Here is a 7,132-nt window from a genome sequence, read left to right as displayed (position 1 = left end):
TATGCAGGTCAGCCTACTGAGAGCAGCACCAGGGAGCACCTGAGTCAAGACCTAAGGGGGCTGATGGGAAAGAATCACCATCCGAGCTTAGAGAGGCATGAGATGAGCAAGGGTTAATGTCCAGATTGACACCGCTATGGAAGGGGTAGGCATTGAATTGCACTTTGGGACAGGGAAGTGGGTGAAAGAGAGGACTCATCTTAAAAGAAGCAGAAAAGGACTTAAAATTCTAAGTTCACCCTTTTCCAAAAAATGTCCTTTGCCTACTCTGCTCACTGTTAAGCTCCTTATTTATAACTTAACCCTTTCTAAACCCTAGGAATTATTTTCTAACCCTTCCAAATGGAGCTGGGTCATTCTGTTCTCTAGTGGTTCCTATCCTCAAAGGATACACATTTATATCATTGAAAGTATCTCATTGTGTCCAAACATTAAATGCAGTTTTAAAGACAAGACAGACCCAGGTTCTACAGTCAGGTTTACTGCTAACTGGCTCTCTGACTTAGGGCAAATCATTTACCCTTTACCAGTTGAGTAGATCTTTTGTCCACAACCTGGAAGTGATAGTAACAGCAGTAAATAAGGAATAGTGTCTCAGTGAGTCCTGCGTGTAGGGAACGCTGCAGAAATGATGTCCATTGTTGATTTTATGGATCTGTGTTGCCTTTCTCGGGTGATGGGGAACTCTCATTATGCTTTTTTGATTCTAGCACCTAGTCTGGGACCAGAGTCCCTGGCAAATATTTGAACCAAGATGAGCATTCACGGTGGAGAAGGTGTTTTATGATACGGCAGCAGTGGAGACTCAGAAATAGAGATAATCTGCATGAAAAGTAGTGAAGGCGGGAGTGGGAGGGAAGAGGTAACAAAATAGCTCCTCTCATCTGAGGAGAGGAGAGGCTTTTACAGGAGAATAAGTTGTGCCGGATGGGTCGATGCAGCAGAGGTACAGGAGGACCAGGAGTCTGGGTTTGACGTGGTTAATAAGGAATTATAGTTTTTTGAGGAATGATGAAAAATGTCAAGTAAATAGATTAAGACTTCCATGATCCAATAAGCAAATTATTTTTAAGTTTATTTTTTAATTGGAGGAAAATTTCCTTACCATGCTGTGTTGGTTTCTGCCATACAGCAACACAAATCAGTCTTAGTTACACACACATCACTTCCTCTTGAGCCTCCCTGTTACCCCACCCAGCCATGGCACCCTCTCCTAGGTCATCACAGAGGACCAAATAAAAGATATATCACTATGACCATTGATGACTATACTTTGCTGCCTTCTTAGTCTGTTGTAAGAGAAACAAGTCAATATTCTTTATTCTTTCCGAGTTCTTAAAGCAAAGAGAAGCACTACATTTCATACTTGTTAAGGCTGTGTGATGAGGCTCCTTCAGATCAGTGAAAGTGCTCCTTTCTGAAGACATTGAAGGGTGCCTTAAGGATAATGATTCATGACTCTAAAACACCCATCAATCTTTGAGGAATGAATAAACCACTCTCAGAGCCATATGTTGCCCTCGTTCTTTGCATGGGACGTCTATGAAAGTCACTAGGAGTTCGGTGGAATGATGAAGGGAAGCATATGGCCCTCGATCTGAACTAAATTAATAGCAGTATGAAAACACAGTTAAATAGTGATAATCTCCCTTTTTATCCAGCTTTGTTCCTTTTTCAGACAACCTCATGGTGTATGGTTAACCACCAAAAAGATGCTCGTTAAATGGGGGAGCCGACCTGCCAGCAGAAACCATGTGGCATTATCTTTTGAAACAAGCTGAAGAGGCAGTGGTTTGGGGCTCCCTTGCTCAGGACTGCCGTAGAGTCATTTAGCGATCAAAAAAGAGCATAAACCTGGTGATGCTTTAGGCACTCCGTCTGGCTCGGTCCCACACTGTTGCCATAGTCACCCATCTCCTAGCAACGATGAATAGCATTTTCAGGTCTCTAAAAGGGACAGAGCATGCGAGTGAAAAATATAAATGTAATCCCAGTAGGCTAGTAATCTAAAAGGTTATCTTATGGCTAGAGTTCACTGTGATGATCTATATGAACCTTTGGTTTCATGATCCTCTCTTCTGTGATGGGATTTTGTAGGAAAACGCCTTGGCTCAAATTGAGGCAGCACAAAAGCTTGCTATTGAATATAAAGACTACAGATGTCATTATAAAGGACATGATAAAGAAGGGAAGTCTATTTTAAAAGGTGGGAAACACTATTATCAGTTTGAATAACCTGGCAGTCATCATCTAGAACTCTGGGTAGAAGGGACTGGGGTGGGGAAAAACCCTGGCCTTCTGTCTGGGAAGAAGGAATATTCCATGCTAACATATTCAGGCTCAAACAATCTATTAGCAGCCTTTGCAATGAGCAATGAGTCTCAATTGAGGTCACTAATCAGAAGCAGGAAAGAAGCCGAAATAAAGATAAAAGGAAAAGGCTGCATGCATCCTGCTTGTCCTTGAGGCAAAGTGAAAAACACACTATGTGATGCTACTTAGAGAATATTTAGCTGTTTATTTCTAAATGTTCGTGCCATATTTCAAATTATCTTTATTTAAATAGTCTACCAAAAGAAGCCCATTGAGATACCAGTCTTGTTTTTTTTTTTTAATGTCATAGCCTTGAATCCTAATAAACCTTGTGATTACACTGACCCTTGTGCATAAAATGAGAATGTGGAAGAGTTCAGCCAGCCACAGGGATGTTAATAACAAAGAATCAATGCCAATTTTCATCTTTAAGTGCCATTTTGTGTATTATTTACATCATCTATATCCCCTGACCCATTTCTCCTTTAGAAAGAAGAATACATGTCTTTCCTGATTTTGTATCAGCACCTATGCATTTGGTAAATGTCAATGAAAGAGGCACACTGTGGGAAGTAGATTCAGGAATGTCACTGAGAGATGTCACTTGAGGGGAAATGGAGCACCAAAACAATGTTGTCTCCAAGATGAAATAAATAAACCCCAACCTAGGCAGGCCACTATAATGTGTTTACACATTACATGCAGAGCCCAGTTTAGCTGTGCTAACTGCTTTGTGAAGAGGAAATCCTCCTGAAATTAAATAATTAAAGAAGATAGGTGAGTGCTGATTTTGTGAAATAAACAGTGATTGAGGAAAGAAGAAAAACCAGCAGGACTCAGCATGAAGCAAATTAATTCATGTTGGAGATTTACTCTCCTGAAGAAATTAAATTGCCCACTTCCTAATCAGTACAGTTCTTGGCATGCCGTTTCTTTCTCTTTCTGTTTAAATTTGTTTCATGTTAGAGCTCCTTCATTTTTCTTCCCACTATTTTTAAAATTACAGTTTGAAGCTCCAGTTCTCTGCATGGTTCTGTGAAGTTTGACACTCATTTAGTTTCTTTACTATTTATTTGTTTAGGAAAAGAAGATTTTCCCCCAATCATCTCATTGTTTATTTCATTTACCTCTGCTCCAGAGGAGAATATAGGGAGATATCATAGTTACTTTGTCTCCTGAATTATACTGATTTAATGACTCAAGGGACAAGAATGTTTTCATTATGCTAATTGGGAGTCACGGAAGGAAAACCATGTCTCAGAGTCCAGTCACAATATATGGCAGCTCAATGTAAATACAGATTACTGGGTTCTTTCCCTATTCTTCTCCTCCTGGAGCAAAAGGAAAAAAAAAAAGCACAAACTGTTGTTCTTCCAGTTAATTCTGCACACAGAGAAAGATGTCAACACACATTAAAGCTGAAACCACATTTGAGAAGACACGCAGAACTTTGCAAATGCCATTGCTGTTTGTAGAGCTTTGAGCTGGAGGGGATATCATATGTTTTTCAATCTGTTTTTAACTCTTCTGCTGTCCTAAAATAAGCCATGCAATTCTCGTTCTTGGCCTTAGAACGTGAGTTGTGCCATCAGACTGCTTTGATCCATTTGCTAAGATGTTCCAGGGACGAATGACTCTTGGTTCCTGTAAAACCTGTTGCAGTGTCAGGGACTAATGGAAGGCACTGTGTCTTCTGGAGGGCCACCGAGTACGGAAGGACAGCTTTGTACAGAGGCCCTGGGTGACGGCCAGTGCTTGTAAGGCTGCGTCTGAATCCTATCTCCCTTGTGGGCACAGTTGGCTGATGGGAGAATTCCATTGGCACCACCTGTATACCAACTTTGATTGCAAATGGTGAGACCAGATTTCTAAGAGTAAGTTGCTGGAATATGGCCATACCCTAGGGCTGAAGCCAATATTACACTCTACTCTCTAACTTACGTATGTGAAAGTAGCTTTTGTGATGACTAACACGTCCAAGCAGTCTTGTCCTGCCTGACGTATCTGGATGTGACTGGTTTATGTGAAGGCTTGTGTGTGGTACTGATACCTTTGGAGCATTAACGATAGCTTCTTACAACCATCAGATGATGAAAGGGCTGCCCTGAATATCTAAACAGCTGGGTTATTGGAAGATATTCAAATTACTCAAGCAAGGCAAGGAAGACAATTATTTTTGGCACTTAATGGAAATTGAGTCTGTTGTGGCCACTGTGATTTGAATGTGTTTTAATATTGGAAAAGATCATTCCCTTGGCACGGGGTGGCTGGTGGGAGGTATCCCCTGAGGAGTGAGTGAGGAGTGGTGATTTAGAAAATGTGCATCAGAAAGGACTTGGTCAGCTACTGGCCTTTGGAATGCCAGTTCCTTCTGTTTTGAAAACAGAGCTTGAAATAAGATCAAACAGAGGACAAGCTTCAGAAGAAGAGATAGCTGTACGTATGTCTGCTGAGATGATGTGTTTGGCATCTATGACCCATGGACTCTAATGAAGCCACCCTAGATACCAGCTAGAACAAAAGGTGAAGGGTACAGTGAGCCTCAGTACTTAATTTAGTTAGAATTAAGTTACTAGCAAGGAGATCCAATCATTCCATCCTAAAGGAGATCAGTCCTGGTTGTTCATTGGAAGGACTGATGTTGAAGCTGAAACTCCAATACTTTGGCCACCTGATGCGAAGAGTTGACTCATTAGAAAAGACCCTAATGCTGGGTAGGATTGGGGGCAGGACGAGAAGGGGATGACAGAGGATGAGATGGTTGGATGGCATCACCGACACGATGGACATGAGTTTGGGTAAACTCCGGGAGTTGGTGATGGACAGAGAAGCCTGGCGTGCTGCAGTTCATGGGGTCGCAAAGAGTCGGACATGACTGAGTGACTGAACTGAACTGAACTGAAATTAGTAGCTATAACAGGTAAACCCCTAAGTCATGTTTAACAATGGAAACCTTGTTCTCCTTCTCATAATGGTCCATTGCAGATGGTTCAGGTAGGCAAGATTCTTTCCTCCACATAATGATTCTGAACCTCAGGCTCCTTTCATCTGCTAGCTCTACCATCAGCAAGGACCTCAGAGTTTTCTGATTCAGCCAGTGAAAGGAGACTTTTAAAAGGATTAAGGAGGAGGTGCACCTACTGCTCATGTTCCTTGGCCCCAGAGTCATACTCACCACTTTTGTTCATATACCAGCAGAGGCTGTAGCCATACAACCTCATCAAGATGCAAACAGGAATAGGAAATATTGCCCAGCAACAAACCAACACTATGCAGAGGGAAGCTTAAATCTTGGTGGGCAGCCAACTGGCAAATGTGTCTCAGAATAGTTGGAAAGGGAAGGGCTCTGGGTCTCAAATGGGAAAGTGCTTCATTACAAATGTGTGAAGGGCGAGGACAAGGACAGTACGTGCAAGGGCGTCACGTGGGCAGATAGAATATATTCAAGTTTTATCCTAGAAGAAATATAAGGAATCAAATTCTAAAAGAGACTAAGTTTCCATAAAAATGTTCATCCAACACAAAGTTTCATAAACCAAATAGCTGTATCAGACATTACCATAAAGGTTTTAGAGTTGCGGGTAGGGGGAATGTATCAGTCTACAAGACAGCAGTTTGTGATCTTTGGCGGGATAATCTAAAAAAGGAAAGGTGTTTGGTTTTGAATGGTGTCTGGCTTGGAGTACTCGATGCAATTTCCCTCATATTTCTGCTGGATATGATTAGAGACTAGAAGAAGGTGTAGGGGCTTCCCTGGTGGCTCAGACGGTAAAAAATCCACCTGCAATACTGGAGACCTGGGTTCCATCCCTGGGATGGGAAGATCCCCTGGAGGAGGGCATGGCAACCCGCTCCAGTATTCTTGCCTGGAGAATCCATCCCCATGGACAGAGGTGCCTGCTGGGCTACAGTCCATGGGATCGCAAAGAGTTGGGCATGATTGAGGGACTAAGCACGCTCAGCACACAGAAGGTATAACTTGCTACTGAAAAGCTAAGATTGTCAGAAAACTTAATGTCAAAGTCTGAGACAGGTTCTTACCAGATGGGAAGAAGGTAAAGCTGTATGGAGAAAAAATAGTTATGTTACATGTTTATTCTGGGCTCTACCCACCAGAAAGTTGTTCAGGTACCCCTGTAATGTGTGAATTCTGCTTTTTAAGGTATTGTGAACGCTTGTCCCTGCTTCATCTTTTCATTCAGAAAGAGACAAAGGAACTAAGAGTGAACATTGGAACCTGGCTGATTAGAAAAAAAAAAGTGGAGCATAAGAAGAAAGAGCTTCGGCAGCAATCCACCCTGAGTGCTGGTATTTGTAACAAACTTGGTTAAATCAGAAAACCAGGCAGGAGAGGTGGTGGAAAATTCCACTTTGATATAAGAAAGATGCATTATAGAAGTGCCTGTAAGGCACTAGAAATGAGCTAAAGATATGTGTGTCAAAATGCTCTCCTACTGTAGATCTGAGAAGGGAATGCAACCAGTATTCCTGGCCTCCTTGTAGGTAGACAGTTGCCCTGATTAAATATCCCTTTGTTAAAAGAGAAGAAGGAGGATTGTAGGGAAAGAGAGGTTTACTATAGAATTACTGGGCCACGAGTGAGTGTGTGAAGTTGGTCAGTCGTGTCTGACTCTTTGCGACACCATGGACTGTAGCCCAGCAGGCTCCTCCGTCCACGGGATTTTCCAGGCAAGGGTACTGGAGTGGGTTGCCACGTCCTTCTCCAGGAGATCTTCCCGATCCAGAGATTGAACCCAGGTCTCCCACATTGTAGGCAGACACTTTACCGTTTGAGCCACCAGAGAAATCCAGAACACTG

The sequence above is a fragment of the Giraffa tippelskirchi genome, chromosome 6, assembly GCF_054371585.1.
Source record: "Giraffa tippelskirchi isolate mGirTip1 chromosome 6, T2T-mGirTip1v1.2.pri, whole genome shotgun sequence".
Taxonomy (NCBI): Eukaryota; Metazoa; Chordata; class Mammalia; order Artiodactyla; family Giraffidae; genus Giraffa; species Giraffa tippelskirchi.
The sequence above is the reverse complement of the archived record's forward strand: the minus strand, read 5'-3'. Positions refer to the sequence as shown.